Genomic DNA, 26459 nt, shown 5'->3' on the forward strand with positions numbered 1-26459 from the left:
GGCATTTTCATTGCCACTAAAGGTATACCAGACGGCAGTTTCCTCCCCAATCTAAAGGCAAAATAACATGCAAGAACAGATGTTTGTGTTTGTAGGTTCATCATGTTGCAGGCAACAATACTCAAGCTCTAGGCATCACTGTAATGCACTCAAGGCACTGGGGTGGATCAGCTAGGAGGCATCCAGATTGAGGTCTTTGTGATCTGAACATCATATGACGCAGCCATTCTTATTGAACCTTCATGTTAATGCACCTGCTGCTTCGCTGTGCAAAAAGAAAAAAGATTGACAAAACCTACCTAGTTGCAATTGCTCATGATAATCAAACTCTAGGCTAAATTGCAGTTGCATTAGCTTTCCAACAACCACCTCCGAAGTCTGGCACAAATGATGTGCAATGTTTCTTGTCACCCCGTACGAAAAAAATTGGTGTCATTTACAGTGTATGTTATCTACTAGGCAAACAAACAACAGAGAAACAGTTTACCGGTTTCACAAGAATATAGTCTCCGAAGGATATATATATTGCCTAGTCCAAAAATTTCAAAGGTGTTGGTGGTCAGGCTGTTGGTTAACTGATCATGAATTCAATGGACACTGTAAGAAAGGGTCATCAGTTCGATTCACTGTCAGATTAAAAGTGCATGTCCCCAGGTTAGTCAATTTATACCAGCAAAAGAAGACACCAATGTGTTGAAATTCGAAAGATGTTTGTCCTGTCCGTCTTCTTTGTATAACTCTTTCGTATTTTTGAATCAGGGCTGTTCAAGAAGTATCCAACCTTTGGCAGGAAAAAATACATTTATTTGCCTTGAGGTCTAAAACTCTAATCCCCTTCAAACTACTCTCCTTGGGATAGCATACACTTCAATGTTTGAAAGGCTTAGCTGTTTATTCAGCCAGCTGTCCCGGTGCCCTGGGCCTCTTGTGCCGTAGTTCACATGGTTTCTGAATGAGCCGAAGTCCTATCTTCTTTGATGACTTGGCTGCCTCCAGTTCCACATGGCCCAAGCCTCAGCGCAATGCCTGCAAAATGTTATGAGAGCAATTCACTTATAGGATCAAGACAAACAAAATTTAATTTAGGCTAATAGCTTCTTTTCATGTCACCATTTCGGAACAATGTTTCTACCAAACTAGACAAGCAGAAAACCGAAGAATTGCCACTCATATGGCTGCATGAAAAAGTATAATCTGCTTGTAACACTGGAATGTGCTTGCCAGAGGCGAGTTACAGCATAATGATGTGCTGTATTACCAATTTCATGTGATCGTTTAAAATCCTCTAAAACTGTAAAACTACGGCACCTGAAAAAAAGTATATCAAGTATACAACCTCTACTATTTGCATTGACAGCTGCCACTAAATAATGTTTTGTCTGAACTAAAATAAGTACAGTGGACTCGCAATAATTCAAACTCTGATATTTCTTACTGCCAGTTAATTCAAACAAATTTAAAAATTTAGTTTTTTCGCTATGTTTTAATTAATTCAAACAATGTTTTCGCTCCGTTCACACTATTTGTCCATTGCGGAGGGTTAGCCCCGTTGAGTGCGCTTCTCATCGAGCACCTGTGTACTCCGGAAAAGCAATACACGCGAATCTCGTGGTCATTGCTTTGCCGTAGTATACGGGTGCTAGGTGAGAAGCACACTCGATGGGACTAACCCAACCCGATTATGCAAGGAGCACTGTCCTGACAATCTGCTTTCATTATTTGTGCTTCTTTGATTTTTCTAAGGGGGATTAAATTCCAGATAAAAGAAAGAATATTTGCATATAGCAAGCAGATTTATAAATTCCTTCGACTAGGATAGCTGGGCGTTTCTTCAGGTTTAATTTTATGTGAAATCTGTCATTTGGATGCCACCCCAATGTGGGCATTGGACTTACAGAGGCCACAGTTCATAGATGTAGTTATATTAAAACTAACTGAGCTTAGAAGTGGACAAGGGTAAGGTTGGGAACAACCCTCACAAGTTAAGCTGAATTTTTGTTTAAGCACGGCACAACAGTAGTAAAAGGCTTTGAGAAACTATTCTATATTCAATTAGAAAATATTCCGCCAATATTAATATTTGCTTTAAGCCTCACCAATGTTTTACGTGTGCCCTTTTTTAAATAGGCCTGTGCAGAGGATAGTATAAAAAACTGCTTGGTACATGTAGTTATTCCAATAGCAATTTCATACCTTGCCTCATATCACTTTTCCATACATTTCCGATAATTCAAACTTCTCATATTTCAAATTAAAGTCTGTGGCTTCCAGGAGTTTGAGTTACTGAGAGTCAAGTGTATTAGAAGATATTTCCGGTCCTCCCAAAACCAAGAACCTGAACACTAACTTCAAGCAACAGCTTTTCTAGCTGCCAAATAAATGACATGCCACACCAGAAGTGTAAAGCTTCCTTCAGTGACATGAATAGCAACCTTACACAAAAAATGAGCACCAGTTCACTTATGCACAGGAGGCGGCTGTCGCCATGTAGGAAAATAACACAACTCGCAAACGTCCATAACACAGAGGGACATGCCCACCCCAAACTCCAGGATAGCCTAGGTCTGCTGAAAAGCCTCGTCCATCTATCTTGGAGTCCCCAAGTAGCAGCAATCAAGAAGTCAACTTCCCCTCGAGGCAGACTGCCCTCGAGCCCCTCCCAGTGGCCTTCGTTATACCAGAAGCCCAAGACGGATTACGTTAGTGAAGAGTCCTCTCGCTCGTTGCCTAGGAAAAGGTGAGGAGCATCACCACTGGGAAGGTCTAGGGACCATTAACGCAGCACATCTCTATCTTCTGTTTTGGTTTGATCACATTTACACTGCATTGGAAAACCATAAATGCCTGCAGAAGCAAGTCACTGGACCTTGGAAAAACAGCAGTGGACTGTTTTTCATTATTCCACACTGTTCATTGTTAAATTTGTTACACCAGAGACCGCTATTTCACTAGAAATGGCAGTTGGTGGCTGCACTGTCATTGCACAATTAATAAGAGCATGAGTCTCTGGCAATGAAAGTTTCTTAGTAAAACTGGTGCTCTAAAAAATGCTGTGGTTCAAGAAAATGATGATGATGAAGATAAAAATTTAAATAACACTTGAATGTGATGGGTTCTAAAGCCGCAAGCCACATGGTTTTGAGCAGAGGTTGGCGACACCTTTTGTCATAAAAGCACCTTCAAACAAAATATTGATAAACATTAGTTCTCTCTAAACAAAGGAGGAAACCATCACTTCATTCTGTGATTTTGGTTTGCTTCAACTTGCAATAATTTTGACATTGCCTTGAAATTTCACTGTAAAAGAAATGTCTTATGATGAATGTACCGAAGACTGGGGCTCAGCTAAATTTAAATGGAGAGAAAGGTTCTCAATTAAGTGGCACACAACAGAACATACAGAGAGAGACTTTAAGAAACCCTTTCCATGGGTGCACTTCCAATACTGCTTGATGCTTGCTTTCCCCCCTCCCCTTTTTTTTAAATAATATATCCTGTATATTTGCTAGTTAGTTGTAAACCTTTTAATGTCGTGTTATTTGCTTTCGTTTTATGTGTGAATGTATATGTTGTATCCCACACCTACTTGGGCCTTCGATGGCTTGTAGTATCCTCTAAATAAGTAAAAATAAATTACAACCATCTCCAAAACAAAAATATTTTGCTGGACCCTAGTGCTTTCTATTGAAGAGTACGGCTGGGCAATGAATAGAATAACCGACCAATTAATCAAATATTGCTTTAATCTGGATTATTCTGTTTATCCGGTCAACCGGTAAAACCATGACGAACGAAAAGAAAATCAAAATTAAATGCTTTTACCATAGAGAAATGGCCGAGTACATGTATATGAAGGGCAAAGTTTAGGTGAAATTTTAACCTAAAATAAACTGTAAGGGCAAGATTTGTAACTCCAGACAAGGTGCAGAGGGTTACATGTGCTCTGGCCACTTTAACATATATTGAGTGTCTGTTTAGAGCAGCGAGAACAATCAAAAGAAGCCGCTCTTGCCGACGAATATCAACAAACCCCTTTGCCTCACGCAACTCAAGTAATAATCTGCGAGCGTGTCCTCAAACTGTTGTCAACTATGTATTGAAGTTGATTCATATTCAATTTTGTATACTGTTTATCAAACATTCAGTAAAGGCAAACAAAAATATATATAATTTTGAGTATGCACGGAAAGGAATGAGAATGATTAATCGATTAATAATCGGTTAAGGGATGGCAATTATAATGATGTTTAAATTTATAATCAATGCTCAGCCCGACAGTCCAGTCATTGTTGCTAGAAGCTGAATTGACCAAGCGACGACTGACAACAATGGCACTGCCTTAACAAGAAAACTTCAACTAGCGATAAAAGATAACGTTCAGAAGAGATTGCAGTGGCATGATGCCTGACTCGGCCTGATCATGGTTGAGAACCGCACACCTTGCTGCAGACGTGCTGCTTCTGGGATTGTTTATAGTCACCATTATGTTTGCCTGCTGAGTCATAGGACAAAGTTATTTGGCTGGGACAAAGGCCACCGGCCCAGATAATTGAGGCGCCAACAAGCACGGCTAGGCGATAGCAAAACATAAAGATGACTCAAATCGAGGTGCTCCTAAACAAAACAGGCAGAGTCGCATAGCAGTGGCCATGCACTCTTGTCCTCAAACCGCCTCTTATTGCTACTTCAGCATCTCTTGTAGAAGCCCAGCAAGCAGTGGATTTCGGTCACTGCACTAACATTTCAGCTTGCACTGTCCAGGACTCAGCACGACCCCCAACATACTCAAGGACAGAGATACAAAGAAGCAACCTACTAACCTCTGTGTAAATGTGATCAAAGAAACAGGGAATACCCTCGAGCTTATAGCCTAGAGAATAGAAAAGCACCATACACAACATTAACTTCCTAAAAGAGAGGGACATCAAACCTGGTTCTAGGGAAAAAGATATAGGCTAAAAAAGTTCTTCCACTCACAGTCAAAACATAGGGAAGACTTATTCACCACAGTTACAAGCTTCAATTTTGTTACTGATTCTTTCAGTATAAATTTGTGGACATTCTCTTGGGTCAAAACTTTTTCAGAACAGATCCATAAAGGCTCACAATTATTCCCTCAAATGTTTTCACAGTTCCAAATACAGATCCCTGTTTTTATGCAATCTTTGCAACAAAATTCTGCAAGAAAAGCAACAAAAAAAACCCACTTGATTAAATGTAATAATTGTGCGCCCTTATGGGATCCTGCTGAAATAGTTTTGACCGAAGGGAATGACTACAAGCATATACTGCAAGAATCAATAATAATAATAATAAAGCATAGAAATGTGTTGACTGAGCCCTTTCTGTGTTTCGACTCTGAGTGGACCAGGCGTACAGGGACGTAGCCAGGGAGGGGGAGGGGTGCTTATGGGGCTTCAGCCCCACCCCGAAATACAGCCGACCCTATAATATTATACACAAGCATTTTGACCCCTTACCCCTCTCTGAACCCCAAGTAATGGACATCCCAGCCAGCAGTGGTATAGCCAAGAATTTTTTTTTTCTTTTTAGGAGAAGGGGCCCCCTAAAAAGAAAAAAAAAATTCTTGGCTATACCACTGCTTTTTGCCTGTCTTTTTTCATTAGAAACAAGTTCGATGTCCACCCGTTTTTGGAAACTTGACCTTGTGTATGAATTTTTTGTACTTCCTAGGTTAAAAACTCAAGCTATTCTTCTTTAAACCACATTTACTCAGAGGTTCGTAGGTTGCTTCGTTTCGTTTGTTGTCTTGGAGACCTTCGGGGTTGCGTACAGTAGAAGGCTGCAATATCCGGGAACGAATTCCCTTTGTAGAGTGGTTGTAAGCAGGAAAATATTATTTGTAAAGAGTGCCTTTGTGTCTCCCTCTTCAGGGTTGCCTATTTATTTTTAGCCCATTGTTTTAGATTTCAGTGTTTGCATCATCCTTCATGAATCCCTACTACTGTATTGGGTAATTCACCTTGTTTAACCTGTGCCAGCTTGCACCTCGGTTTTCTTCTTTAAAGAGACACTAACACGCCCTAAAAGTGTGCATATTTTTTTTTTTTTTGCCAGGCGATTTAATTTGTGTCAAGATACTAGTCGGGAAATATTTTACTACACAGCCACGTACATATTTAATAAAGCCAAAAAAACTCTGCAGTTCGAAACCGAAAAGACGACGACGACGAATTTGCGTGCACCGTTTGTCGTGCGATTATTTTGCACGACAAACGCTTGATGTCTGCACTTGAAGATCAATTGGCTGGTATCACAAATGACCGTTCCGAAGTAAAGCTCCTCATCCGTCGCAACGTTGGTGCATCATGCGTCACCATTGTATCGTCCAGCCCGCAGTACGTCGCTGTATTGAATATGATATGTATAAGTACTTCCTGTGATCTGTGCAGGATTTTTTTTTTTCAATCGGCATTTTTGCTGGCTTTTGGAGACCACAAAAATGTGGTTCATATTCTTCTTTTTTTTTAATGTTGCGTGTGTGCCTTAGATGATGCAAAACTTTGAATAGATTTGGTACATACAGTTTAAACCCCAGATAACCATGAAAAAGAGAGTGAGTGCGATAGCAAGCAACCAATTCAAGAATGGCTGTTTTTGAGCAGAAACAAACAATTTGGATCCGCAAGTAATGTTCTGGGTAGTTGGAATATCGTAGGTCATGTTCAAACAAAAACCTCAACAAGCATAAACACCCTATCAATGTCCCTTTAATAGATTACTGTAAGAGTTACATTTCTAGACACAAGCATAAACAATGTTCGTGATTAAATTGCAAGCACACAGTTAATTCATAGGAATGATTGAGAGCATACTTTTGTTCACTAGTGCTGATACTGACTAAATGATAAACCATCATTTAAGACAAAAACAAAAAAAACGGTGCAAAGGACACAAGAGAACAGACGCATAAAACACAGTGCTACGGTGTGTTCACCTCCACCTCTTTTTCCATATTTCCATTCTTTGTTTCTAATCCATTTGTTAATATTTTTTTGTTTGGGATTATTTGTGCTAGGGGTTCACTGTAATGACCCACCTGCCATGGCATTCACTTTAGGCGCACTTCTCCCTTCTTCAAGGCACCATCCTCGAAGAAGTGCTGGGTGGGCGTCCCTTTCACTTTTGTGATGCAGTTCCTCAGGTTCCCATTGGTTGCAAGCTGCCAGACAAACCAGCTGAGTCAGGAAAACTAGTCCTGCAGCAGCAAATTTCACTTTAACACTTTTAGACGTAAACACCCATGCACCTAAAAGAAGAAAAGACAAACAGCAAAGCAAGTGGTTTGCCCTTCTTAAATGCTTTCTTTCATTTCGCTGGGAACATATGTATCAGTCACACACTAGTGTACATCCAGTGGTGTGGCTTAATTTTAAGATGAGCACTCTCTTATATAACTTCAAACTTATCTAGAAAACACTGAATATAATGGGTCAGACATAAAAAGTTGTTATGAAATAACCTGTATGTTTAATCAACATTTCCTGATATTATACACAAACAGTAATACATGGTGGGACTGTGCATTAATTAGAAACTTGCAACCGGTTGACAGTTGACATTTATTTAAATAATTGATCAGTTATTGAGTGACTTGGAGGTTTATAAAATTGTTCACATAATTTGAAATTGTGAATATTACAAAATACCGTTGGAGAATGTAATTGCTGGGATTCCCATATCCTATGCAATGGAGGAACAAAACGTAATAATGAAGCCATTTCTATTTAGTGGTGTGTTTGGCACACAATCAAAGGTCATGGGTTGATGTGGCAGAAGCTGACATCAAATGCCAGCTACTAGGTATTATTGAAGTAATTAAAAAGTGAGATTTGGAATGCAATGCAAATAAGGCATTATCCTCCTACAGGTATAGCCCTTAGACAAGGATGCTGTACAAAGTTACTCCATGTAATGGCCCACAAGCTCCCCAAATTAATCAAAACAAATAATAGTTCTTGCTGACATATTAGGGCAACCTTCCATCAACACAAGTGACGTCAAGGCAACTGTTATCGCATGACTGCCACGAAGCACGAACATCCACACAGTAGTCAATATATGCTGTCATATCATTCAACTCACGTTACGATGCTTGCTAATCATGTCAGCTTCAGCCTGGTCAGGGTGGCACCTAGCACAAGAATTCAGACTTCACTGTGGTTCATATCATGAAGAAAGACACACCATATAATAAGTAAAACAACACTAACAACTAGAACTTTTAACAAGGAGGAGGGTGCAATAGCTTATTGTACAGAATGTCCCTGAAAAAATCTAACCCTGGTTTTCGCACCGCAAAAATAAACTAGGCTTCGGAGAAAGCTCAAACTCCGTTGGAACATAGCCGAAGCCGTTCAAGCGAGACGCTTAAGTTTTAATGCATATCATTACCGGAATAAAAAGTTAGAAGTGGAAAACTGTTTTTGATTATGAGAGGACGCCGTCCCTGAGAAGCAGCAGACAGAATGCCGCTGTTTGTGACAGCATCTCACAGATGGTGCCTCCATCTGCCAAGGATCAGAGCCATAGATAGGGGAGAGTTTGGCCATCCACTGTCCTCGGTGAACCCAGGCGGACCCTGGACTCCTCCCACCGGCATTGACGTTGGCCCTAGCAACCGCGTGGCAACGACGAACCCGCTGCAATCGACACGCTCCCGACCACCATTTTTGTTCTTATTCCCCGTACATGTGCATAGGCTACCCTGGAGGTTTACCGGCTCCTTGATTTTCTGAGCTTTTATTTTCAAAGACGAAAATGATTTGTTGCTGCGCCGTCGGGTGCTCTAACAGCAGCCATGACGGCTTTCGGTTGTTTATTATTCCGAAAAAAAAAATGAGGGAAACTCTGGCTAATAAAAATAAAGCGCGACACGTGGACGCCAACGGCTGGTTCCCGACTTTGTGAGGTAAGAATCTTTTCATTTATTCCAAAAACTTTCCACTATGGAAATGATCACCCGTGCCTTGCGTGATCGCATCTACAGCTACAATCACGGATGGTATGGATTTATAAATTACTGTAAATAGCATTGATCTGGTCATATATGCAGTTCAAACTTTGGCTCAACTCAAGAAAGTGAGACATAATTATAGTTCGTTGCAATCAAGATAAGCATGTGCGATCACTAAAGCTACAATCCTTGTTTGTTGCATAAAGATATACGAGCACATGGAATTTAAATGAAACAAAACAAAACGGCAAAGTTAATGTTAATTGTGCGCATTTCTCATGTTCACTATCTGCAACTTCTAAGGGGCCCTGGTTATGACAGCCCTGTTTAAACTAGTGACTGCTAAGTAAATTGAGTTATAAGTTGTCCTGGATTTAATGTACATGATGCAACTAAGCATGCAAATGTTAATTATAGGGCATTGTTAAGTAAAATTTATCATATTTTTCTAGGCAATTTGAAGGATCCCAGTTTGAGCAAAATTGCGCAGATGGTTGGAAGAAGCTGAAACAGACTGCCATTCCAACAGTGTTTGCACATTCTAATTGCAAGAGAAGGAAATCACCAATGATGCGAAATGCTCCATTACCAAAGGTAAGTATGCCACATAACGGGTGTATTTTTTGTTGTTCGGTCACATGTACTCCAGGCAAAATAAGAAAGAAGAGTGACATTAGGACACTTTTAATTTTCCCAGTTGCTTACCCTGCTTGAGGGACGCTAAGAACAAAATTGTTTGTGCAGTTAGGCGGCTAGGTGCAGTTAGGCGAAGCAGCTCAGTGGCTTGCTCCGCAAAGACGTTGTGCAAGCTTGTACAGCGTCCCAATAGACCTTTTTCTAAATTTCCCAAGCACCGAGTGTAGTTACAGGCATTGCACGTGCTAGCGTCTGCAGTAGTAATTATTCTAAATCAAAAAGTCCAAAACAAATTTTGCCTCGCACACACGTTCGTCAAAGCCTTATTATGATTATTTACTTTGAATCTTTTATAAGAGAAAGGCCAGCGCGCGCGGACCGTAGAATTACACTTCCAGCGTTGTTCTCGATGCTTGGGTAGTTTAAAAAAAGGTCTAATGGGACGCTGTCAGCTTTTATGTGCTATCAATACCCGGCCAATTGAGTCAAGGCAATCCGCTTTCCAAAGACGTTGCCATGCCGACAATTATCGCGTTCATTTAGGCTTAGTAATGGCCAGAATCAAAAAACTATAAAAAAGATGCAAAAAAGCAAAACTATAAACTAAGCAAAACTAAAAAGCAAAAAGATGCAAAAACTATAAAAAAGAAAAGGTCATTGCTCATGCTTTGCGATTTAAGTGAGGTAAGGCAAAGCGAAAGCCTCCTGCACGATTCGTTGCTGACTAACGCGCCCGATATTACAGCTACAACGACATATTAGTTCCAAAGCGAGCGGCACTCACTCACCGGGGCACTGCCACGTTTCCCCGCATCCCTACCGAGCCAGTAACGTGATATAATAATCCCCCTCCTAGGTACTGCGGCTAACTTTAGCAGCTGTTAGCGCTTCAAGCAAACGGGCCGAGACTATGTTGCTCACGCGTTAACTGCGGCCTAAGGAACGCTAGTTAGTAATAAAATAAAACTGAACATAAACAATTAATGCAAGTGCATGTAAACGACAGTTGGCGTTCGCGAAGACAGAAGCAGATAATGTCTGCTTCGGTATTTATCAAAATGCCTTTTCACAGAAAAAAAAAATTCATGTGACTACAATTTTAGGTTCTTCAATTAGTTTTATTTCCTTCTATAAAGAACCGACAAAGTTGGGGACAAGGATACAATACTTTTGTCAGGTACTGTAACCTTGCTGCCAGTCGCTCGGGTTAGACCATTGAGGGAGCGCTGGAAGCCTTGAGGGCAAGTGGCGCCATCTGCACAACCTACTCGGCAACGGCACATGAAGATCCGGCATGGAACAAATCAATTTACGACTGCATCTCAAAAGACATTGGCTCAACCTTCCAAAATGAACCGATAATGATTGTGGGTGACTTTAACTGCCACATATTAGAACTGGATGGTAGGGAAAGCAAAGCAGCAGAACTCAGGAAACTACCGTATTTACTCGCGTATAGGTCGACCTGTTTTTCAAAAATCGCCTCATCAAAACTGGGGGGTCGACCAATACGCGAATCCCGGTATTATATTTTTCAACTTTTTTTTTTTTTTCGGGGGTCCCGAAGTTAGGGGGTCGACCTATACGACGTATCGACCAATATGCGAGTAAATACGGTAGTAAAAAACAGCATAAAGGGGGGGGGGGTGCAACGATTTCCGGACTTTGGTCAAAAATTTGTGGAAGTTGCCCTCTGACACTTCTGAAGTAACGAACAGAAAACCGATTTCTCCTGCGTGTCCTAGTTGTTGCATAAAAAAGATAAATATTGGCATTTCGGGCACCCCTCAACTCACTCCCAGTCTTCAGGGTCACACCTGGTCCCCCTCCTAGTGACGTCCTTCGGAGTGCCGTGTGGGTTCCCGTGTGCTGTCTCGGAGGACACTTCCTCTCCCTCTCTCTGCTGACATTAGCGGGCGTTAGGCTGCAGCTTAGAGCCGAGCGAAGTCACGTAATCTTCTAGCCGTAGTTCCTCCGGCTGCCACTTGCCGCTGCAAGTGGGGGAAAAAGCTCGGCTTTTGCTTTGCAATTATGCAGCGGAATCGCGACATTTTGAAGGAAGGAAATGGTTTCTCTATCCTCCAGGGCACGATAAACAACGTAAAAATGAGGAGATGCAAATTCTTTTAACCATAAAATTGTTGAACCCCCCCCCCCCCCCTTTAACTATAGTTAACCTGGAGCCACAATGCAAGGGAAAAACAACCTGGAGCCGCAACAACCAAAAATCAACAATTGACTATATCCTCATAAACGACGAGGCAGGCAAAGAAAACATCAAGATAGATGCTATAGACATAGACGAGAGCAAGGTAAGCAGCTGTGCAAGCGATTATAACAGAATACTGCTAAAACTAAACACCAACAACCAAAGACAGAAAAAAAAAAAAAAAAACATCCAGGAAAATTACTGGAAGCTAGGAGCAGAAGATAAAATAGAAAAATTTGCATCAGAATTGGAGAAAAAAATTACAAAAGACAACACATATGAAGAACTAATGAGCCTAATTACCCAAACAGCCAAAGAACAAGTGGAAAAAACCAGAAAAGGGAAACAATAAAACCGAAGCCCCTGGTTCGACAGGAGGTAAAGGAGGCAATTGGGAAGACGAGAGATCAACAGGCAGCACAGGTGGGCACAACGAAAAGGCTACACCCAAGACTACCTGTGGGAATGTTTTGAAGAAAAAAAAGTTCGAGTGAAGGCACTATACCCCGTTTCACCTCATGTTGTACCGCAGCGAAGGCTAGAAGTGCGAGCTCATAGCGTTGGCAGCTGCCCTAGGTGCACGAGAGCTTGTGCCGCCGAGGTGTGCCATAGAGCAAGGAGCTCACGCTTGTAGCCTTTCCTGCGGTACAACACAAGGTGAAACAAAGTATAGTGGCCACAAAAATTCAACAGTTCTGCAGAAAGACAGAGGAAGACATACTGAAAAAGGGAAAAAAATCTAACGAGAAATTCTGGAGACAAATTACTACAATGCATGCAGAAAAAAAGAAAGAACAGACACGTATGCTGCAAAGAGGGGGCAAAGACCTGAAAGAAAAATGCGAAATAGAAGAATGGATGACTGAGTACTTCTTACAGCAACAACAAAAAACTGAAGCAAACCCCGGAAGAGACATACAGTCAAAAAGAAACTTTGGGAAAACGCAAAATACAGAAGCATTCCATACTAGATCCCATAACCATGGGGGAAATGAAGAGGAAAATAAGACGACAGAAAAACAAGAAGGCAACCGGTATGGATGATATTCCGAACGAGTTCCTGAAGGCAATTAAGAAAGAGGCAGCAAACAACCTCAGAACATGCTTTAATGAACGCCTGGTGTCAACAGAAATACCGTAAGTGTGGAAACAGGCAAGAGTAAAGCTTCTATATAAAGGGAAACAAGCAGACCCAAAAGACCTCAATGCCTATCGACCAATCGCAATAATCAGCAGTCTGCAAATTATTTGCAAGCATAATAAACCACAGGCTACAGATCTTGTATGATAAAAACAACTTTTTCGTAGAAGCTCAAAATGGCTTTCGGCAAAACAGAAGAACAAGCGATAACCTATTTACGTTAATCCCAAGCCATAGAAATGAAAGACATCCAAAACTCCCAGTTGTTCCTGGCATTCCTAGACCTCGAGAAAGCATATGATGCAGTACCACACCAAAGATTATGGGATAAGATGGAGAAAAGCGGACTCAAAAAGGAAAGTGTCGAACGCATGAAGAGCTTGTACGGGGGTTGCGAGGCCTGGTACACATTAGAAAACTACAAATCAAAACCAGTACCAATAAGTTTTGGACTGAGACAGGGGTGTTGCCTATCACCAACACCGTTTAATGTGTACACAAACGACCTTCTCAAACATCTCAAACATCTGGTGGAGGAAGGGGCAGGGTTGCACTTGAGCACTACGACCAAGGACAAAGAGGAAGAATACACGCGCATCCCATGCCTGGCCTTTGCGAACGATGTGGTGCTCCTCGCAGAGTCCTCAACCAATATGCAGCACATGATTGACATCTGCACAGGGGTGGCAGCGAGGGACAACCTTAAATTTAATGCAGGAATAACGCAGTGGATGGGCTCCAACGTGAATTTGGACACCAGCTTTTACCTACAAAATTAAACAGTACAGAAAACAACACCCTACAATTACCATGGTGTAACAATAACGCACAGCAAGGACTACCTGACCAAACAGGAAAAAAACGTAATTAAAAAGTCAAACAAACTGAAGGGGGTGGTGTGGCATCTCGCCAGGCACTCATACAATAGACACTCGGTTGGGAGGCTACTATGGAAATCCCTTGCAGTCCAAGCAGTGACTTACGCGAATGACGCGATTACATACAGCGAGACAGTGGTAAAGTGTCTGGATCGACATCAATACAGACTGGGGAGATGGCTGCTGAGCTGCACAGCAAACGCAGCGGTAACCGGGGAAATGGGATGTCTACCTACAAGATACGAGAGGCCAGGTCGAAGCTTGCATACATGGGCAGACTAAAGTTCTTTCCCCAGGAGAGCTACGCCAGAGGGATGTACTACCACATCCGATATCAGGGGTCCAAGACAGGCTGGATGAAGAGAATAAAGACCATAGATTCTAAGTACGGTGGGGGCACAACAAGACATCTGGTGACGACGGAACAGGAGTGGGCGAGGACAATACGGGCAGAGGTGACACGGCCGGAATAGAGGACTGGAGAAGGACAATGCAGAGGATACTGAGCCTCCAACTGTACAGGAAACACAAGAAGGAACCAGCGCCCTATCCACACTAGCAGGGAGACCGAGCCAGCGCGCTGCTGTTCCAGGCTCGAACGGGCTCCCTACTGACCCAGAGACGCAGATTTGAGCTTTATGGAGAAGATCCAAACTGCGGGCTCTGTGGCGGCGACGAGGAGACTGTCGAACACATCTTGGGACAACGCAGTAGCATCGACCAGAAAGGGCAAAGCGCGTTGTAGTGCGGTATAGCACAGGCCCTTGGCTACGGAGACGAGGCCGAGGAGGGCAACGACGACGACAGTGACCGTAAAAATTACACGCCATATGGGGACTTGAATCATCCGACGGAGGCAACAAAACGCCGCCTCGTGGCGTGAAAGCGACTTTGCCACACCGCAAAACCCCTTGCCTAGAGCGGAACGCCTGAACTCCCAGGCGAAAATTTTCAACTGGGACCAGTTGGTCCCAGTTGCAACTGGTTTATGGAACAATTCCCAGTTGCAACTGGTCCCAGTTGGAGTCGTCCAACTGGGAACAGTTGGTCCCAGTTGCAACTGGTTTATGGAACAATTCCCAGTTGCAACTGGTCCCAGTTGGAGTCGTCCAACTGGTCCCAGTTGGAGTTGGTACCAACTCCAGCAACAATGAAACACGGACCAAAATGGAAGGTTGACAAGACTTTATTGTCAAAAACTTGGAGAATGAAACTAAATAGGTTCGGTGACGTACACGCTCCGGGTTTAGCCACTTGCTTGCGACGGTTGAATCGCTTTTTCAGAGGTGGTATTCATGAGATGAAGGAAGATCGGCCGCAGGCGTCTGTTAGTGAAGACGTCCTTAGCTTCTCTTCCCATCGCGTGAAGAAAGGTGCTCACCCGTGATCCTGCGTTGCGCAGGTGAAGTCCTGATAAGATGCGGTAGCGCTCCCACCTTGCAATCTCTGTCACTACAGTCGAACATTTTCGAGGTAGACCTCCCGCCATTTTCGCCATTGTGCTCTCCGCGGCGTGTTCTCTTCCGTCCTGTCTTTCCTGGGTGCCCTCCGATCGCTGAACTGCATCGTTCCATCCTCGAAGTTCACCGCCGCCACCATGGCGTGTGTACGGTTAGGTCCAAAGAAGCGCAGCTGTAGTTTTGACATTTTCATAACGACGCCAACTTGGGCGATGGCGACCCTTCCCTACCGCGTCCGTCCGACTCCGGCGTCAGCATAGGCAGCGCCATCTGTCGACAGCGCGTACCACTAATCCGCACCCGCGTGCCACGGCGGCCGGCTAGCTCTGATTAGTCAAAAGATAAATTTATTTATTAAAAGAAAAAAAATACTGTTGGTATTTAAATAAATGTTTTAATATATTTTAATAATGCACTAAATGTTCATTTAGGTGAACACATTTTGTCACTAATTATATTTTCCAATTAAAAAAATATTTAGTTAATTAAAATTTTTATATTATTTTTATAAATATATAAATGTACCCCAGTAATTAAAAATTCCCTATTTGTATAAATCTAAAAATGTTAGTTTTTTTAGTTTTCTTCATTAGCAAAGGTCAATACACCCCCAACTTGTCCAAATTGTTGCCCAATGTTAACTGGGAACGGGAAAGGCATTTGAAGCTCGACTGGGAATCGCTCCAACCAGTTACTTTCCTAACTGGTTCCAGTGCACTCCATTCCCAACTGGGAGTCAAACCAGTTGACTCCCAACTGGGAATGGTTCAAACCAGTTGACTCCCAACTGGGAATGGTTCAAACCAGTTGACCCCTCAGCTGGCCCCAGTTGGACTCCCATTGGTCCCAGTTGATTCCCAGTTGGGACCAGTTAGTCCCAGTTGCTTCCCAGTTGGGACCAGTTAGTCCCAGTTGAAACCAGTTGAGGTGCCAACTGGTCCCAGTTAGAAATTTTCGCCTGGGCTGTGGCCTGAACAACCTCAACAATGCACATCCCCCCCCCCCCCCCCCCCTGCCGCCCTACCACGCACACGCCCGCTGTCGCACAAGCCGTCTCGCTAGCAGACGGACGGAAGAGCGCAGTGGCGCAGCGAGCGCAAGTGAGAATTTATCTCGGCCTCAGGGTGCGCCGTGCGTGCGGAGAAAGGCGACAGGCGGCGCAGGGCGGAGCACTGTTTCATAGGGAGGCTGTAGTGAGGGTGGGCGCAACTCAAAACCTGGAGAGCGTTTGCAATTTAATGGCGGCGCCTGAGGGAGAGGATTCGAGAAAGGATATGCCCCAATGTTGCCTGCACGAGAGCAGGCGCCCGCTCTGTTGCAGCTCTGTTGCTCCATGCGCCTTTCCTCCTCTCGCCTCCCATTGCAAGCAACGAGCGCCTTGGCGCAGCCTCTCTCGCTTCCTTCTCGCTCCGAGAATTGCAAACGTCGAGCGGAGAAAGCAAAGTTGCCAGACAAGCAGCAACGTCCAAGATGGCGGAATTTACCATTTTTCGCGTTAAAAAAATACTTAACCTATCGCAACAAAACTGGTGGCCATGGAAAAGTAATCATTTATACCTTGTGTAAATTATTCAAGCACCTTAATGGGCTTTTATGACCCGAGTTAGGAAAGAAAACGACCCTTTGCCCCATAGACTCCCAGCAAAATTTAGCAATTAAATGGCGTCCACGTCCCGTGATCGCCGATCTAGCAGTTGCACCCACCCTCACTTGAGCCTCCCTACTGTTTCAGCTCATTTTGTCCGCGATAGTACAGGTTGAGAAGCTGAAAGCAGATCACCCCGTTATCATGTCGCTAGTACCACGGCAGAACTTCAAAATAAAATATTAACGATAAACTCGCGGATACAATAAGAACCCCAAAATATCGCCGTGCGAATGCAATTGAATGAGGGCACTCTGGGCACAGGGTATTTTTAAAGAGCGAAAGCAATCCGCGAAACCACGAAAAAGACAGTCAGACATATGTGGTCGCTCCCATCAAATGTAAACAATAAAAGGTTTCTATATTCACTTACCAGGTTCCCGAACAAATAACAAGTGTTCGAAAGAATGTTGCAGATAATATCTCACCTTTAAATCCGTCAACACGTCCAAACGACACGTCCAGATGAAACTGCGAGTCTGCGACGCCATTGGAAAAATGGATTGTCTTGGCCGGCCGGTTTTACGGTTTTACCAGTTTTATTTCAAAGCGCTGCCCATGCAAAGAAACCGAAACTATACTTGAGGTAGTTTCGGTATAGATTCCGGCAGGTTTGAAAGATCAAGGAACGAAAGTAAACCCTGAGACAATGATAAACAAAATAACAGACAAAACAACTTGCCCTCTCCGTTATTTTATTTCTCCTTGTCTCAGGGTTTAGATTACGTTAAAAAAATTAAATGTATTTTTTACGTGCGTTGTGTGTGTGTGAAGGTGTGAACGCGAGAGTCCGTGTGCGTGCCTCTGCGGATGCGATTGCGTGTGCAACACTGGTGTGTGCAGGCGTGCATGCGTCTGTGTGCATCTGTGCGCGGGAGCGCGCGCGTGTATGCCACGTCCCTGTGCGCGTGCGTGTATGTGTGCGTGCGTGCGCATGTCTGCGTGAATGTGCGTCTGTGTGTGTGCTTGCGCGCTCGCGTGTGCGTGCGTCTGTGTCTGTGTGCGTTTCATTTTGTTAGCCCTGGACATTGGTGACATAATTTTTTTTTTAGAAAGTGTGGGGGGGGGGGGGGGGGGGGTCCGTATGCCGCAACCTACCGCCACATTTTTGGGGGTATTGGGGGGATTCCCCTGGCTACGCCACTGGCCCTGGATGTAAAACAAAATGTAATTTGTGTAGCTAAAAAGCGGCAGAATATTAACAGTAGCGGTCAGGTGTGCCTGCGGAGACTTTCAAACTTCGTTTAAAAATAGGGTGTAAAAAGAAAACAAAAAGTCATTTTGGGAACAAACTACGGCCAACCTACTTCAAAAATTGCAAAAAAAAAAGAACTTTTAAATTTTTGCAGTGAAGACAAAGGCACCGGCACGAGCGCGTGGCTTTGGAAAGTGCCTCTTATGAACGAGTGCTCGTACAAACAAAAGCACACTACTGAGCGATGCTCACGCGCCTCTCTGAGCCTTTGTCTTTACTGCAAACATTTCTGAGATGGAGTATGGTTAGAATTTCGAGCGCCTTTGGGATGATAGCATCAGTGTCACGAAATACTGTGACGTCATCTAGGCTGCAAGCCATACTCACGAAATCCCTATTTCTATACTGAAAGCATTTATGAAAATAAATATCCTTTGCATTTAAAAATATTTTTAAGGGCACACATTGCACTTCGGGCATACTGTGAATTAGAGTAGCTCGTCTTTATATTTACCCATTTTCATTAATTCATTTATATTCGTTGTTGAAGTGCTACAAATATTTATTTTGGAAAATGTGACGAAGCCATAGCATAAAAAAACAATAAATTTTGCACAAAAATGCACAAAAAATAAATAAATGCAGGCACAGTTTGTACTACGCGACGAAGGGATAGCACAATTGTTAAAAAAAGCACGAATAAAAAAATAAAGGCAGAGTTTGTACTAAAACAAAAGAAAGCGTCATTTCCATTCTCCCTTTCAAATCACGATTCCAGAGATACTACTAGTGTTTCCGAAAACGTTATTTTTTTTTTTTCTCCACCTGGTTTCCGAAACCGAAACCAAAAGTATTCAGAATTTATAGTAGCACCAAAACAATTTTGCACAAAAGCGGTCACTCCAAAAATATTGTCGCAGGCGCGTTAGAAAAAAGTCGTTGTTTATACGACGTGTAAAAGAAAAAGTAAAAAAGAAAAAAAAAGAGCATTTAAAGTTTTGCGTTTGTGACCACCACTTGCTCCGTAGTTCCAGATGGTCTGGCACAGTCTGGCATACGAATGGGAACCGCGCCGTCGTCGACGTCGCTCTGTGGTTTGCGTTCATTTCTACGTTTAAACCGATTCCTTTAGGTTTTTTTTTCTTTTTTTCTTTTACAGGTACTTTGTCAAGAGTAACAAACGATATCTGGGAGACGCTGATGGACGCTGCGTCTAGTCAACGACCGTAGGTTGTGCACGGCTGCCGGAGCACCTTCGGGAAACGCTAACCGCCGGTAAGCAAGTGTTTCTCTTTTAAATTGATTCGATAGCGTGTTGATTGAACATATTTGAAGGGATATCCAGCTAGTTTTCGTTGTAGATTCAAAGTTTGAAGTGAGACGCATGCCGAAATGACAGAGACGAGCTTAGAGCATCGCCGCCGGGCGTGTCACGTCCGAATAGATAACTGTCGAGCCAGTCCATCCAGGCTGTCCCTATTCGCACTCCGAGTGCGGATAGTGGGCGCGTTAAGTCGGCGCTCCTTTACTTCTACTCCGACGCTCCGAGTTTCATACTCCGAGCGCAGCAACTAAACGGCGCATAGCGTACAAGAGCGCGATACACCGAGGCTGCGTTCCAAACCTACTCGAATGGATCCGAGTTACACTGGCCGATTATGTCACGTGACAACAAAAATAGAGAAACGCTGGACGCGGGTAGGTTTTCGATAACCACCTTTACCCTAGAGTTAGATCGGTAGATCGAGTAAGCTCCTTCCGACCGTGAATACGGGTGGCAGAAGCCGAAAATATTTCGAAGATAAATAATTAGGCCCGTGTGGAGCCGCAGACTCGAAAGCAAAAGAGACTGCAACGTATGAAGTTTCTACGAACGTTTTAATATTCCTGAAAGGTTTTAAGACCCGTTTCGTGCACATATCTGGAAGGTTACCATGGCCGATCTACGGGGTGAAACAAGGAGACGCCAGGCTCTTCAAATTAATTGAAAAATTCGGTCTCTTATAGCGAGTTCGTTTCGCACGCACTGGCACCGTTCGAGTTCTCTAACAGAAGGCATCGCACTCACAGAGTGTTGCACGGAAAACTGGACTCAAACGAACTTGCCAAATGCACCGAGTGCAGAAGACTGATGCTGCCGCCATCTATGTTGTAGAAAAGGCACCGACTTCAAACCGAAACTAGCGCCTTTCTGTTCCGAGCATAGAGGTTCTGAGTGATGCGTGGGAATGCGAGAATGCAGTTGCTACCAACGTTTATCTACTAACGTTGGCAACTGCAGCCTGTAGTTTATAGTTGCGATGTCTTCAAGCAGCTCGGCTGCCGTAGAGCTAGTTACAGACGGCGTAAATTTCCGCAACCAGCTGTCTACAAAGCAGCTGGTTGCGATCTTTCAATTCTTATAACCGTTTACACTGAAGAAAACTAATGATGCTGTCCGAGCAGAAGCTTGATCCGTTTGAGCATGGTATTATGCGTGAACCACTGAAAGGGTACGGCTTAAAACTAGCCTGTTAGAATATCCAGCGAAACTGGGATTTTCGATTTAAATCGTCACTATAGGTGGATTAGATATTAGCTTTGGTGAGGGCGTCGAGAACGAGAGCTTTCTCGAACAAAATACGACGGGGCAAGTTAGCTGCTTAGGTAAATGTTAAACATGATGATGTTGCCCAATCCTCGGGTAAAGTCACCATCTTTAGCTTTCTCTGATGCTTATTGGGTAGTCAGAGGGAGAGTTTTATCGACAAATGTTCAATTTTTCACCCGCACACGGATGGTGATAGAAATCTCGAGGGCCGCTGTTGCGTTTGTTCTGAGCATTTCTTTACACACTGGTATATTTCAGCGTTTTTACGGCAACAGAGTGATTTAAAACCTGCAAATGAATCACGGGTTGTCAATTGCTTCCTTCGTGAAATAGCAGGCGCTCACAATTCAAGTTCGCGTTTGATTTCGTCGCCCGCGGGACATGATTTCTATCAGAAAATCTACTTTTTTTTTTTCCGTAGAGTAGATTGTTGGGCTAGTTGGTTTTAGAATTTGGAATACATTTTAGCGCTCAAAAAACAGGGACAAAGAGGCGAGAAACAGACAGCACAGTGCGCTTTTGGAATACATTTTAGCGCTCAAAAAACGGGGACAAAGAGGCGAGAAACAGACAGCACTGTGCGTCTGTTTCTCGCCTCTTTTTTTTCCGTTTGGTTCCGCCACATATCGTAGGAGACAAACCCTCGTCGTCTGCTCCCGCTCCTCGCCGGCCCCGCCGGAGCGAGGCATGACGGGATTGCATTTTGGCGCACTCCCGATTTTCTCGGTGCAGCGAGCGCATGCACGCGTGGGGTGTCAGCGATGAAACGAACTCGGAGAGTGCAACCACTCTTGGAGCGCCAGCCGAAACGAACCCGTTCCTTGCTGCGAGTGGGCACGCGTGGGCACGAGTGCCGTGAAACGAACTCGCTATTAACCTATCGCGCTACGACTTTGTGCAGCGTTGCCCACAGATGGTGCATTTTTTTTGTAAAATTTGAAAAGAGCGAACTTACCTGAAGAAAAAGTGAAGAAAGAAAAAGGCTTAGCTCCTATGGAAACGCAGCGTAGCCACCGGTCTTCAAACAACACGGTGCCGTTTCGCACGGGCCACAAGAGATGGCGCAAGCGGTCGTGACGCCAACTGCCGCCAACGAACGAGCAGACGACGCAGACAGGAACTGCAGTTCCTTGTTGTTACCGCACTTGTTTTTGTTTCTGCGATTGTCGCCGCCCGCGGAACGCGCTCCGCTTTTGAGTCGAAAAGATTGTCTGCTTGAGGCGCTGGCTCTCGGCGCCGTATGCTCGTTCGTTGGCGGCGTTCGTTGCGCCATCTCTTGTGACCCGTGCGAAACGGCGCCGTGTTGTTTGAAGACCGGTGGCGTCGCTGCGTTTCCATAGGAGCTAAGCCTTTTTCTTTCTTTACTTTTTCCTCAGGTAAGTTCGCTCTTTGCAAATTTTACAAAAAAAGTGCACCATCTGTGGGCAACGCTGCACAAAGTCGTGGCGCGATAGGTTAAGAAACCGAATTTTCCGGTCGATTTAAAGAGCCTGGTGTCTCCTTGTTTCACCCTGTATTTATAGGGAGTATTTACTGGCGGCCATAGCTATGTGCGCGACTGCTGAGCCTGTGCTGACGGCGTGCTTCCATAGTTCTTTCGCCACGTGCGTTTCGCACCACCAAGATTGCCGGTCTTAGGAGCCTATTAACGTGAGCTCGTTCCGAGCATGCGCTCTAAACATCGCCCTCAAATATGGCGTCCAGTGAATACTCCCTATTGACCATGCATGCTGTTACGATTTCAATTAAAGAAAACATTCTTGAACCGGCTCGTCGACGCAGGAAACCCCCAAATTTGTCAGATTCCCTGGTTCCGTCGGTTCCGTCTCGCAGCGAGACGGAAGCACGCCGATACCGGCGCACCGTTGTTCAATTGCACGTCAATTCGTTTTTAGGCGGTATGCATGGAGCAAACCTTTCCCGCAACGCTAACTGGTGTTTCGGCTTTCCAATCTAAGTAGTGATGGGACGAATCACTGGAGATTCAGATTCGGTCGGATTCGGAAATTTCCGAACTTCCCGTGACGAATATTCGGCAGATTCGGAGATTCGTCAGGTTCGTTGCTGGTTGCAGACGGCACTATGAACCTTGTCGTAAACCTCGCGAATGCGGTCAGTTGTGTTCCAGATTTCGTCTTGCTTACTTCAACTTATGGTATGTACTGTACTGTCATTCTAAATCCTGGCACGCGCCCAGGTCCAGCTGAGCTGATCGGTGTGGTTGGCGTAGGCCTAACAAATGCACGGTTTTGGTTTCTGTGCGGTTTCGAGGGGATCGGTAAAATGTAGCGAAATGCTGTCTATTATACATAATGTGGCGCAACGCTCAATAAATATATTCAGGCGAGGAAATGATTCGTCTCCTTTTCTAGAGCTAGCTGCGTAAGACGCGAGAGCGATGAAAAGTGTTGCTCGTCCCAGCTTCGACCGCGTACGGCACCGGCGAAGAAAAACGTCACACTGGCACTGTCGTTTCTTCGTCTCGGCAGCAAGTATTGTATACTAGAACTTTATTTGATGAAAAAGAAACAACATAGGGGTGTCTAGCGCAACTTTATTGTTCAGGAACAAACACTAATTAAGATATCATTAACTAGAAAGGTACAAATACTCCTTCCGCCGTACATAGTATGGCGCAAGGACTTTTAGATTGTTTCCCGTGTTTCAATAACAATACCGCAGTGGACACACGTTAAAGATAATCGAATCGAACATACTTACATATGTGTGGTGTGTGCTACTGGTGCTACTATGACCGTAATTATGGGCACGAGATGTGTTCCTGCCGAACTGCACGTACGGCATCAATCTCTTGTGGGGGGGGGGGGGACTGCTGCGAACCTCGGACGAGCGCGGTCGACGTCTCTGGTAACCCCGGAGTATGAGAACTTGATCTTCACGTAAACATCGGCTCGCTCCGTCGACCCGCCGCTGCACTGGCTGCACGTCCGCTGAATCCCGCCGGGCTGGGGCGGCCACGCCCAGCCTGACGAGATCCACGGGGAACTTTTCATGCTTGCGTTTCGCTGGAAGGGCAGCCGCGGTTGTCACTGCCATGGCCCCGCCGACAACGCCGGAGGTCCCTGGTCCACAACCGGCTGTCGCCGAACCGCCCAAGCCACTCGGGCGATGAAAACATGCGCTTGTATGCTTGTATTTCGACGTGCACCAAGCATGCCTATTTTGGTCGTAATCCGGAACCGAAACCAATGTTCCCGCGATGCCTGGTTTCCATTCTCGACAAACATCCAAAATATTATAAACAAAGCGGAGCATTTTATTAATTACTATGATATTATATTACAACATTATTTTGTGCACTTTGTAGAATTTAGTGAATTTAGTATCACGAAAAGTTGAAACACTCATCAACGTGATCTGGCAACCATGGCAACGCTTTGAATATTTCCGAACTTTTCCGAATCGCTTGAGATTCGGCTACTTTTCCGAATATTTCCGAATCTTCAGATTTGGCTCCAGTCAACTTTCCTCGCCGGGGCCTGGACCTGGTGGTGTAGGGATGGGCGCATCCTGGTCCGGATGGGGATGACCGATGACGGTGGTCGCCCGATGACAGCCCCCCGGGAAGTTTATACTAATAAAAAAAAGGACTAAAAGTTGTTCGATCCCGCTGAACACATTGCGACGTTGGTTGGCTTTACAGTGACCAGTGTGGCCACGTTTATTATGAAACAAAACAACTCAACAGTGAGTTAAAAATCCCAAAATTAAACCCCATACTTTTGTTCCCAGTCTCCCAAAATCGAATCGAAGCCAAATCTGCAGAATCCCTCTCGGGGATCCTTTTGTAGCCTCGTAGGGGCCTCCTTTCCCCTCAGGCTCCAACCAATCCCTTCAAATTTCACCACTCCCACGTGGTACACTGTTCTCCAATGGTCAACAAGCTGTCAGGCTAGCACTTCCAACGGCCAAATCCAAATTCTTTCTAGAATCAACCCCTGCATTTTACGCAGACGGGCTGGCGCCAACAGCTAAATTATTACAACGGGTAAAAAGCGACAATTTGATACTAAGTGGCAAAAACCTCTATGTACAGGCACATTCGGCTAAAAGCTACAAGCCTCTCCAAGCGCGGGCTGTCCCGCTCCCGGTCCGAGCAGGCTTCCGAAACCCGAGACGCTTCTTAACGACCGCGGGGGGAACCGCTCCCGCGTCGCGGCCGCTCTGGCCCCGCCGACACAAACATAGAAAGCTAAAAAAAACAATGCCGACGCAACTCTGGAAAGATAAACTTTCCTAAAAAAAATCACCTTAACTAATAAGCAGGATTTTTACAAACTTAACAGCTCCGAATCTCGATTCGGATAAAGATTCGTCCCATCACTAAATCTATGTATCATTATTCGCTGCGGCTGGGCTAAGCATTCTAAGCAGGGCAGCGGTCTGACTGTCCTTTCATCACAACTGTTCTGTCGCTGAGCTATCAGCACTTCGTCCGAGAGATCAATTCGTTTTCAGGCAAGACACACGAGCAAACCTTTTCCTCAACGCTCGCTGATGTTTTGGCTTTCAAATCGAAGTATCTTTATTCGCTGGGCTAAGCATTATAAAAGGAAAAGCGCGGTCCTAATCTCCTCATCTCTGCAACTTTTCTGTCGCTGTGCTACCGGCATGCTACCGTTTGACAGACGAATTTCTTTTTCATGCGAGATGCACGAACAAACCTTTTTCGGAACGCTAATTGCTGTCTTAGCTTTCAAATCAAATCGTTTTTACCTGCTGGATTAAGCACTGATCAACTGAAAAGGGGCAGCGCTCCGGCTACGCCTCTCGACTCGACGGTCTCAAAAGCAGCGCAGCCATCTCGTTTGTTTACGTGACGTCATGGAGCGCGAAGAAGTCACTCGCGCTACGAGAAATTTTCGGTGCACGAAGAGCGCGCTCGAGTGTCGGTCTCCGGTGGCACTCCTGTCCGTTTAGTGAAAGGAGCATCTAACTCTCGCGCTCCGGAGCACGGACTCAGCGCGCCCGGTGGTGGATTCTAATCTGCACTCTGAGTGCGAATAATTTTGGATTCTTATCCGCATTCCGAGTGCGGTTTGTGCTGGATTCTTATCCGCACTCCGAGTGCGGATTGCGTGCGGAGGCGCGGACGCTCGTTAGCACGAAGCTGTTGAGTCTGTTGGATCTTATTTACCTGCACTCCGCGTGTGGCGCGATTTCGTCGCGGGAAACTATGAACACAGTGGTGTAGATGTTCTCAATTTTGTGTTGTGAATGACATCGGCTTTTATGCAGCCTCGACGAGTCAGTGGGAATATTGGCGGTTCTAGTTTCAGAATTAGATTAATTTCAAGCAAATATTTTTGCTTTTATTGAAAGAAATAACTAGCCTTGGGTGGTGCACTTGAGAGTAAACGGTGCTCATGCCTCGGGGATTGGACGCAGGTGATCAATGTGTATGTATGTGTTTGTGGCGGGGGGGGTGGGACTTTTTTATTAATATTTTCACTGTGGCTAGCATTACGTCCAGTCGGAGCACTGAAACACGTATACCTAACCCCCCCGCCCTCCTCTCTCTCCCCCGTGAACCTGGGAAAGGCGGAGATTTGGACTTAACTTGGGTTACGTTGGACGTAACGCTAGACACTTCGTAATATTTTACCCACTCCAAAACTCGGGGGCATCCCACTCACATCAACCCCCCCCCCCCCCAAAAAAAAAGGTTCTGGCGATAATTTTTTTTTCTAGGGTTAAATATTTTTAT

General features: G+C 44.6%; 2 long non-coding RNA genes across 4 annotated transcripts in view; one reads left to right on the forward strand and one right to left on the reverse strand.

The window, feature by feature from the left end:
* Positions 1-782: 782 nt before the first annotated feature.
* LOC121835379 lies at positions 783-17456 on the reverse strand. The gene is made up of 5 exons (XR_006077579.1): positions 17375-17456; positions 11410-11604; positions 8107-8155; positions 7061-7183; positions 783-1026 (listed from the first exon to the last, which is right to left on the reverse strand). It is a non-coding gene; the product is annotated as an uncharacterized LOC121835379 (long non-coding RNA).
* A 1724-nt stretch (positions 17457-19180) lies between these two features.
* LOC121835378 overlaps positions 19181-26459 on the forward strand; it is a 69773-nt gene continuing 62494 nt past the window's right edge. For all 3 annotated transcript variants that reach the window (XR_006077571.1, XR_006077568.1, XR_006077570.1), the window contains exons 1-2: positions 19181-19235; positions 19301-19416. This is a non-coding gene — a long non-coding RNA (uncharacterized LOC121835378). The remainder of the gene's footprint in view (positions 19236-19300; positions 19417-26459) is intronic.

Source organism: Ixodes scapularis, unplaced genomic scaffold (assembly GCF_016920785.2).
Source record: "Ixodes scapularis isolate PalLabHiFi unplaced genomic scaffold, ASM1692078v2 PGA_scaffold12__126_contigs__length_90152505, whole genome shotgun sequence".
NCBI classification, from domain to species: Eukaryota; Metazoa; Arthropoda; class Arachnida; order Ixodida; family Ixodidae; genus Ixodes; species Ixodes scapularis.